The sequence below is a fragment of the Capricornis sumatraensis genome, chromosome 8, assembly GCF_032405125.1.
Source record: "Capricornis sumatraensis isolate serow.1 chromosome 8, serow.2, whole genome shotgun sequence".
NCBI lineage: Eukaryota > Metazoa > Chordata > Mammalia > Artiodactyla > Bovidae > Capricornis > Capricornis sumatraensis.
Window position 1 is genome coordinate 1,339,950 of NC_091076.1, and position 8,962 is coordinate 1,348,911.

An 8,962-nucleotide genomic window follows, 5' to 3' on the forward strand; every position below is an offset into this window, starting at 1 on the left:
AGGCACAAGCGTTCATTTAGATAGCATTCTGGAAAAAGCAACATCACGGAAACGGAGAAAAGATCAGTGGTGGCCTGGGCCCCCGGGGTTGGAGAGAGGGTGGAATTGTCTGAGAGGGTGGCCTTGTTCTATATCGTGATTTTGGTGAAGTTTATATGAGTGTACGTTTTGAAAATTCGAAGAACTGTGCACATGACTGCACCTTACTTCTATCTCAGTCTTTTTGTTAACAGGGAGCACGCTGTCCAACATCACGGCCCCCCCCCAGCCCCCGCAGGCCCCGCCAGTCGGCTCTTGCGATGCTGGCGGTGCAGGGTCTGGATCAGGCTGGGCAAGGCCTTGGAGAAATCCTTCGGCCGCCCACCTCCTTCAAGGAGAGCCAGGCCCCCCAGGACCCAGCCTGCCTGGGAATCCGAGTCATCGGCGGGAGGCAGCCTGTGGCTCCAGTCAAGTGGGGTGTTGGATTTCCGAGCACAGCTGCTGGGACCTTTGATCAGTTACAGTCCGCCAAACGAAGCCAGCAAGTACACGGAGGATTTGCCATCACGAGGAAGAAATCTTACCTACAAGTCACACAAAGCCTGACGCCGACGCTCCTAAAATAAATATTTTTTCAAGGACATACGATATATTAACGAAAGATTGACCATAAAGTAAGTGTGTAAACACTTCAAAAGATTGAAATCGAATACAGAATGTTCTCTGCCCACGGTTCAATTAAGCTAGAACTCCATGAGAAAAATCTAACTAGAATATTCCTGTTTGGACATTAAGATATGTATGAAAAATATACTGTGGTGGATAAAAATACAAGGTCATGGGGGAAATGTTTTTGACTGCAGTTAATAATGTTACTGATCCATCCATAGGCTAAAGTTATGATATTGCTACTATTTATCTGTTTTTACCATAAAACAAGGAGCTTCCCTGGCGGCTCAGGCGGTAAAGAACGTACCTGCCAGTGAAGGAGACCTGGGTTTGATCCCTGGGTTGGGAAGATCCCTGGAGACAGAAATGGCAAATTCCTGCCTGTGAAATCCAGTGGACAATGGAGCCCGCCGAGCTGCGGCCCATGGGTTCAAGAAAGAGTCGGATACGACTCAGCGGTTAGACAACCACCATGAAACCAATAAGATCAAATGGTTCAATTCAATAAAACGGAAAGAAGGCTAAGTGAACAATTAGGGAAGGACTGAAGGAAAAAAAAACAGCAACGTCTGACTTAAATGCAAGAGAGCCGGACCCTACGGGTTTCTTCTCCTGAAAACTCGGCCGTTTGTGGAAAAGGGTAGACAAGGCTATATTTCCTTTAGCTTTATTATTCTTATTGTCCGCACTGCACAGCTTTTGGGATCTTTGTTCCCCAGCCAGGGATCGAGACGGAGCTCCCTGCAGTGGAGGCAGGAAGTCCCAAACCCTGGGCCTCCGGGGCAGTCCCTCCACCAGCCGTAACGTGAAGAGCTACGAGCAGGGCTGTCACTCGGGATGCCAGAGCTGTCCTAGGAAGCTTGGTCTAATCAGGCGATGAAAACGGTCGGAAATGGATTCGGTGAGTGCATGAAATGTGGCAGAGCTTCGTATTTCCCGTCTTTTTTCTGCACCATTTTCTTCTCCAGTTTTCCAACCTGTTTCCCACAGTTATCCTGCGCTAAAAAACAAACTGATAGCCCAGGAAGACAGCTGAAGGGCCACCAGGAGCTGATCGTGAGAGCAGCTTGGAACACGTGTGAAGACACGAGGGCCGTGGGGCCTGCCCCCGGCCGTCCCTCCAGCCTGGAGGCTTCTGCACAAACCAAAACAGAAGCAAGCATCCTGGGTTCATCCAAGTGTGGGGCGCACCCCAGACAGCAGAGAGGCAGAAGTGCCTTCATCCGAAACCATAAGGACAGAGCATCTCCTCGTGTTTATTCAACATATTTGGGGAAGAACTCACCACATGGAATGAAAAGGAGTGGTTTTTCCAAATGTTGTGCGAATGCGTGATAACCTTTATGGAAAAGGATCATAAGCTGAACAGCGGTCACATCTATATTTGAAATGAGAGGAGATAAGATAACAACAAAAAAAGAAAATGAGAAAAGATAAAAATTAATAAGTTAACACAGACATAGAAACAACCTTATGATAACCAGAGGGGAGGCGGGGGAGGGACCGATGAGGAGCTTGAGATGAACACAAACGGGCCGAGAGGATGGCACACAGAACTGCGCTTAATACCTTATAACAGCCGACAGTGCAAAAGAATTTGAAAAGGAGCATATATACACGTGTACACACGCAACTGAATCCCTTGGGTGCACACCCGCAGCACAGCGCTTAACACAAGGCTAACGCTTAGCGCTTAAGACAACATTGTATTCAACAAAACAGCTGTATTTCAACAAAAGCATTTTTCAAACTAAAATGAACGAGTTAAGCGTTTAGTGTGAGGTATTGGAGATAGGAACAAATAAATAAGACAAAATAATCACTATTACAGGAATTGAAACAAAACCGTTCTTCTTAAAAAAAAACTCTTAAAGGATCTTGTGGCTTCATCAGCTGCTGCAACAAAAAGAAAGGGCCAAATAAAAATACCCCTGAAAGAACTCAAGACTAACACAGCTTTGCCACCCAAACCTAACAAGGGCGGTGTGAGAAGGGGAGCTTGGAAATCTGTCCCCATACTGAACATAAAGGCAAAGGAAAAATATCACAGTAAGCAAAGAAACACTTTAAAATAATAGCACAACACAGAGAGCTTTGATTTATCCCCAGCAGGCAAGGTTGTTTTAATACTGGGATGTTGTTCACTCGCTCAGTCATGTCCGACTCACTGTGACCCCATGGACTGCGGCACGCCAGGCTTTCCTGTCCATCACCAACTCCCGGAGCTCGCTCAAACTCACGTCCATCGCGTCAGCGATGCCATCCAACCATCTCATCCTCTGTCATCCCCTCCTCCTCCTGCCTTCAATCTCTCCCAGCAGCAGGGTCTTTGGTAATGAGTTGGCTCTTCACATTAGGTGGCCAAATTGCAACTCAACTTCAGCATCAGTCCTTCCAATGAATATTCAGGACTGATTTCCTTTAGGATTGACTGGTTTAATCTCCTTGCAGTCCAAAGGATCCTCAAGAGTCTTCTCCAGCACCACAGTTCAAAAGCATCAGTTCGTTGGTGTTCAGCCTTCTTTATGGTCCAACTCTCACATCCATACATGACTGCTGGAAAAACCATACCTTTGACTATACAGACCTTTGGTGGCAAAGTAATGTCTCCGTTTTTTAATATGATGTCTAGGTTTTTCACAGCTTTTCTCCCAAGGAGCAAGCGTCTTTAAATTTCATGGGTGCAGTCACCATCTGCATTGATGTTGGAGCCCAAGAAAATAAGGTCTGTCACTGTTTCTATTGTTTCCCCATCTATTTCCCATGAATATTGGGTTGGGGAACGTCAAATGATTTCGTATCAAAGTGGGAAAATCACACAATCGAATCAAAAGAGAGATGTTGCTCAATAGCGTTCAGTCTCAGTGTAATAGATCTGAGCTATTTTTGCTGTGATGTGTGCTCATAAAATTCAAATTAACTCAAAAGCAGCTGGGCTATAAGAAATATCAGTATGACACAGCAATAATGCTTGTTTAGACCCATTTTCTCCAGCACAGTAATGATTTTATTTTTTAAGGGTTTTATGGCTTGCATTTTTTAATGAATTAATTGCTTATTTCTGGCTGTGCCGAGTCTTGGTTGCTGCGCGCGGGCTTTTCCTGTGCTTGTGGCGAGTGGGGCCGGCCCTCTAGTTTGGGACTTCTCGTTGCGGTGGCTTCCCTCGTTGCAGCTCAGGCTCCAGGGTGCAGTGGCTGCGCAGGCCTAGCTGCTCTGCGGCCTGTGGACTCCTCCAGGACCAGGGGATGGAACCGGCGTCCCTTGCATTGGCAGGTGGATTCTTAACCACTGGACCACAAGGGAAGTCCGGTAATGATCATAAGTAATTGAGGTGAGCGTGTTTGTTACTGCCCGGAGTTCTTGGCCTGCTGAATCAATAGAAATTGATCAGAGGCCAGAGGGGAAATCCAGAGAGCGCTTTATTGGGCTCCTGCTGCAGAAGGCAGGGAGCAAGACCAGGTAGCAGGTTCTCTTGCTCACTTGCTCCCCGGGGTGCGGTGGGGTGTGAACTGGGTCCTTATTGGGGGCGAGGGAAGGAGTGTGTCCAGGAGGCAGACTGGAGGGGTGGGTGGCCTCGGAGGTTTGCCCAGCCCTTTGTGGGGCAGCCTGCACGGCCTGGGCAGTGCCCTGCGTTTGCTCCCAGCCTTTCAGAAGGGACAGCTGGCAGCCGCAAAAAGGAATGAGACTGAGTTAGTTCAAGTGATATCGACGGACCTAGAGTCTGTCATACAGAGTGAAGTAAGTCAGAGAGAAGAAACGAATCTTGCATAGTAAAGCGTATATGTGGAATCTAGAAAAACGATACAGATGAATCTCTTTGCAGGACAGGAATAGAGATGCAGACGGGGAAAGCGGGCCTGTGGACACAGCAGGGGATGCGGAAGGTGGGGCGGGTCAGGAGATTAGCGCTGCCACACACACACTGCCATGTGTAAACTAGACACCGGGGGAAGCTGCTGTGTGGCGCCGGGAGCCCAGCCTGGAGCTCTGAGATGACCCAGAGGATGGGACGGGGAGGTGGGAGGAAGGCTCACGAGGGAGGGGATCGTGTGTAGAAGCGGCTGATTCATGATATTGCATGGCAGAAATGAACACAACCCGGTAAAGCAATTATATTCCAATAAAAAATAATGAAAAGGAAGTGGTGGTTGGGTTGGGGCTTTCAGCGTCTTTTGTCCAGTTTGCCCCAGCTGCACGTGCACACAGGCATCCTTAGTCCGTGATGGTTTCCAAAGCTGACTCATTGGAAAAGACCCTGACCTGGGAAAGACTGAAGGCGGGAGGAGAAGGGGGCGACAGAGGCCGAGATGGTTGGATGGCATCACTGGCTCAATGGACGTGACTTTGAGCGAGCTCCGGGAGATGGTGAAGGACAGGGAAGCCTGGTGTGCTGCTGTCCACAGGGTCGCCAAGAGTCAGACATGACTGAGCAACTGAAAACCATAGTTTCTGTGTATTTTGTTGCTGGAGGAGAAGTGTGTCCAGGTACCAGTGCTGCAGCGCAGGGCCCAGGGCGCAGCCTGTCTTGGTTTCACAGCCTCAGAGAAAGTCTGGGGGACGAGGAAGGCCAGAAGGAACAGCTGGCAGCCCTGGAGGAGATTCTCCTAACGAGGGAGCTGGGTGCCGACCTGAGAACGCCCACTCCAGAGAAAGCAACGCACAGATGAAAAAGTAGCAAGATGCTTTCTCCTGTGTTGGGGGAAAAAAGGCTGAAAATGTGCGTGTGCACTGCACCAGGTGTGAGAATTTGGTGAGATGGACAGTGAATGTCTTTAAGGGCCCAGTTGTTGGAATAAGAATCCTGGTCAGAGCTGCTGGCTGCCAGGGGACAGTGACCGCAGAGGCGGGCCTTCTCCCGTTCATTCTCCCCTCGGCTCACAGAGCCCCCCAGGTTCTGAGTCGTCTGCTCCCAGGAACTACTTCCTGTTGGCTGCGTTATTTTAATCCATGCTTCTGCAGAGGTGGAGTTGCTTGTATTTATGGCATGAAGGCAAAAAAGTCAATATTCGCATGTTATGAATCACAGGGAGTTTCCTTAAACTAATAAAAGGTTTCTACAAATACCTAGAGGAGATATCATCCAGAATTATACAGCCAGAAAGATTTATCTTTGAGATAAGGATTGCGAAAGGAAATCTGCCCTCAGAGTCTCTATGTCGCCTTGTAATTGAAATTCCAGAAAGTGTAGTAAGTCAAGAAAACAAGTAAAGTGTATGTGCATTAGAAGGCAGAATGGAGTACGCTAGGACTGTCTCACCCTCTTGTTGAGGGTGAAGGAAGAGAGTGATAAAGCCGGCTTAAAACGCAATATTCAAAAAGTAAGGTCGTGGCACCCAGCCCCATCAGCTCATGGCAAACAGAAAGGCAGAATGTGGAAGCAGGCACAGGTTTTCTCTTCTGGGGCTCTGAAATCACTACGGATGGTGACTGCAGCCATGAGATGAGAAGACGATTGTTCCTTAGGAGAAAAGTTACGACAAACCTAGACAGTGTGTTAGAAACCAGACATCACTTGGCCGACAAACATCCATATAGTCAAGGCTGTGGTTTTCGCAGCAGTCATGTATGGATGTGAGAGTTGGACCATAAAGAAAGCTGAATGCTGAAGAATTGATGCTTTCGAACTATGGTGTTGGAGAAGACCCTTGAGAGTCCCTTGCACAGCAAGGAGATCAAACCAGTCAATCTTAAAGGAAATCAACCCTGAATACTCACTGGAAGGACTAATGATGAAGCTGAAACTCCAATACTTTGGCTACCTGATGTGAACAGCCAACTCACTGGAAAAGACCCTGATGCCGGGAAAGACTGAGGGCAGGAGCAGCAGGGGGCGACAGAAGATGAGAGGGCTGGATGGCATCACTGACTCAAGGGACATGAACTTGGGCAAACTCCGGGAGATGGTGAAGGACAGGGAAGCCTGGCATGCTGCAGTCCATGGGGTCATGAAGAATCGGACACGACTTGGCAACCGAACACCAACAATGATTATGTGGAAAATCCAGAACTTTAGAAAAAATCATGAAAATGCAAACGTTTTAGTAAGAGTGTGGGTCACTCTTTAAATGTCACTTGCAGGACCTGCCTGGTGGTACATGGAACAGAATCCACCTGCCAATGCTGGGCACACAAGTTGTATCCCTGGTCCAGCCAGGTTCTGCAGGCGCAGAGGGGCCCAAGCGCTGCGGCAGGAGAAGCCCCCCCCGGGAGGGCCCATGCGCCGCAGTGAAGAGCAGCCCCACTTGCCGCAGCTGCAGCAAGCCCACTCACGGCGGGGAAGACCCAGCGCAGCCAAACACAGAGGAAAAGAAGGAGTGATAGGAAAAGCCAATGGCAAAGAAGTATTAAAAACACCAACTGCATCTCTTTACATCGGCCACTGACACCTAGAAGAGAAAATAGTTGAAACTGCAACAGATACAGCAGAAGTCAACTGTCCAGAAATAAATCTAAGAAATTCCGTGTGAAGACCTCCACGCAGATGAGTGTGGAGTACCTGGGGGGAAAACTTGAAGAAAGATGGCTCATAGGAATGAAAGGATGCACTGAGCTGAGAGATTTCGGGTACTCAGTGTTCTAAAAATTGTAAATTCGTTCTAAATGTATTTATAAATTTAGTCAAAATCCCCATAGGTTTCTTTTCTACTTAACCAGTTGATTAGAACATTAAATGACTTATCCAGGCAGAGAGACAACTGCCACACGCTACCATTCACATGTGGAGTCTAAACAGTGATACAGATCAGCTTAGTTACAGACCAGAAACGGACTCACAGACACAGAAAATAAACTTATAACGACCAAAGGAGAAAGGGGGGAGGGGTAAATCGGGAGCTTGGGATCAGCAGATACACACCACGATACACAACAGATCAAAAAGAAAAAGAACCTACTGTATAGCGCGGGTCTTCCCTGGGGGCTCAGATGCAAAAAATCCGCCCGCAATGCGGGAGACCTGGGTTCGACTCCTGGGTGGGGAAGATCCCCTGGAGAAGGGAACAGCTAGCCACTCCAGTATTCTGGCCTGGAGAATCCCATGGACAGAGAAATCTCGGGGGCTACAGTCCATGGGCTCTCAAAGAGTCAGACTGAGTGACTTTCACTGTGTATCGCAGGGAGCTATACTTGAGGTCTTGTAGTAACCTAAAAAGGAGAAGAATCTGGAAAAGAATGTGTATATATATACACACACACACACACACATATCCCCCCTCACACACACACACATATATAACTCATCACTTTGCTCTATGCCTGAAACATTGTAAATCCACGATACTGCAATTTTTAAAAAGTTAAAAACATTAAATGACTCTCGAAAGTAGAACAGTCGAGACTTCATGGCAGTCCAGTGGTTAAGAATCCACCTTGCAGTGCAGGGTATGCGGGTTTGGTGCCTGGTCAGGGAACGAAGATTCCACAGGCCTCGGAGCAAATGAACTGGTGCCCACACCACTGAAGCCCAAGGGCGCGGGGCCCGAGCCCCACCCGGCGAGTCCGTGAGCCGCCGCCGGAGATCCCACGTGCCCCAGCTGAGACAAGGCAGCCAGCTAAATAATTTAGAAAGTGGAATAGTCAGAACAGAGGAGAAACAGCCACAGGTCAACCCGAAAAAGGCAGAACAGTCAAGAAACCCTCGAAGAAGAAAGAGGCGAGAGGACCGGTGGATATTGGGGCTTATTATAAAGCTATAATAAAACTAGATATCATAAACCTATACAGGCTTCCCTCGCAGCTTGGCTGGTAAAGAATCTGCCTGCAATGCAGGAGACCCAGGTTCAGTCCCTGGGTCAGGAAGATCCCCTGGAGGAGGAAATGGCAACCCACTCCAGAATTCTTGCCTGGAGAATCCCATGGACAGAGGAGCCTGGCGGGCTACAGTCCATGGGGTCACAGATGCAGACATGCCTTAGCAACCATACCGCCACCACCATAAAACTACAGTGATTGTGTTGTATTGGTTCAAGAAGAGACAAATCAGACCAATTGGAGAGCCTAGAGGGGGCTTCCCAGGCAGTGCAATGGTAAAGAGTCGGCCTGCCAAGCTGGAGACTCGGGTTGGATCCGTCGGTCAGGAAGATCCCCCTGAGGAGGAAATGGCAGCCCACTCCAGTATTCTTGCCTGGAGAATCCCACGGACGGAGGGGCCTTGTGAGCTACAATCCATGGGGTCACAAGAGCTGGACACGACTCTGCGACTACACCGAGGGCCTACAAGTAGGCCTGCCCGTAAACGGCACTCGGTGTACGACAGAGACAGCGCAAAAAGAGTAAAGGGGGGCTCCCCGAAAATGAGAGAAGAGAGGAAACTCGC